The following is a 1,443-nucleotide window of genomic DNA, read 5'->3' as shown; positions in this document are numbered from 1 at the left end:
CAGTCACCTCTTTTCTGATAAGAAAGGCTTATGAATTTTTATATCTTGAAAACCTTTGTTTTGCAGGGTTTGCTTTAGCAGGTTGCCTCTTACTCACCATGTGTGGAGACTGAATCACTTGGGAATCCATTTTCATCTAGTTACTTGAGGCAGAGCGTTTAGTGTATTTTGTGTTAGAAGCCGCAGGTAGGACCTGTTTCTGTAAATGATTTATTTCCATGGATCTGTTCCTTTCATTGATTTGATATTTACTTAAGAAAGTTCTTTCTTTGCTTGCCCTGTCATTCCCCTCGGAGAGCTTTTGTACCGTGTGTCGCCATCATCAACAGGCTGATTCATTCTCAGACCAATCGTGTCTCTGAGGTTTACGTGTCTTTAAATGGACCACCACCATTTCATAAGGATTTTTCTTTATGTTCTCTGTTGGGGTGAGACCTGTGGCTTAGGAAGACTTTAATTTGTACCGCCCTCCCCTCATTAGTAATCATAACAATAACAACTATCATCATGCAAGATCAGACAATTAAGTTTGCAAACTCACCCTTAAAAAAGTGCTACATACCTCTTTGCTGAATATCAGGTCACCTTTGAAGTATTCCCCTTGGGAAGCTATGAACTGATGCCATTGCCTAGTCTGCCCTTCAAACCACTTTTTCTTTTCTTTTTATTAAATCATAGCTGTGTACATTAATGCAATCATGGGGTACAGTGTGGTGTTTTCGTATACAATTTGAAATACTCTCATCAAACTGGTTAACGTAGCCTTCCAAACCACTTTTTCTAGGATGAGTTTGTGAACATAACTGTCAGACCTTATACAATGACAGCTCTGATGACCCTTCCAGAAAAAAGAGTTCCAAAATTGCTTTGAAGGGTGAACTAGGTACCTGTGTTGGTACACAGCTTCCCAAGGGAAGGTAACTGTAGTGATATTCAGCAATGAGCTATGTAATACTTTTTCTTGGCAGAGTTCGTGAACCTAATTGCTGCCTTGTGATTACTAGTATGGACTATATATGTATTCTTTTTTTTTTTTTTTGAGACAGAGTATCACTTTGTCACCCTTGGTAGAGAGCTGTGGTGTCATAGCTTACAGCAACCTCATACTCTTGGGCTCAAATGATTCTCTTGCCTCAGCTTCCCCAGTAGCTGGGACAATAGGCACCTGCCACAACGGCAGGCTATTTTTAGAGATGGGGTCTGGCTCGTGCTCAGGCTGGTCTCAAACTGGTGAGCTCAGGCAATCCACTCACCTCGGCCTCCCAGAGTGCTAGGATTACAGGCGTGAACCACTGTGCCCCACCTATTTGTGTATTCTTGATGCTCTGTGAATTTTAAATAAAAGCATCTTTAGAAACCTTTGCTAGTTTTATCAATTTAAAAACCTAATCTGAATGAAAACAGCATGATTGCTATGAAAACTCAGCTTTAAGACAAGGTGCA

The sequence above is a fragment of the Otolemur garnettii genome, unplaced genomic scaffold (genome assembly GCF_000181295.1).
Source record: "Otolemur garnettii isolate 467f Iridium unplaced genomic scaffold, OtoGar3 scaffold00036, whole genome shotgun sequence".
Taxonomy (NCBI): Eukaryota; Metazoa; Chordata; class Mammalia; order Primates; family Galagidae; genus Otolemur; species Otolemur garnettii.
Note: the sequence above shows the minus strand (reverse complement) of the source record.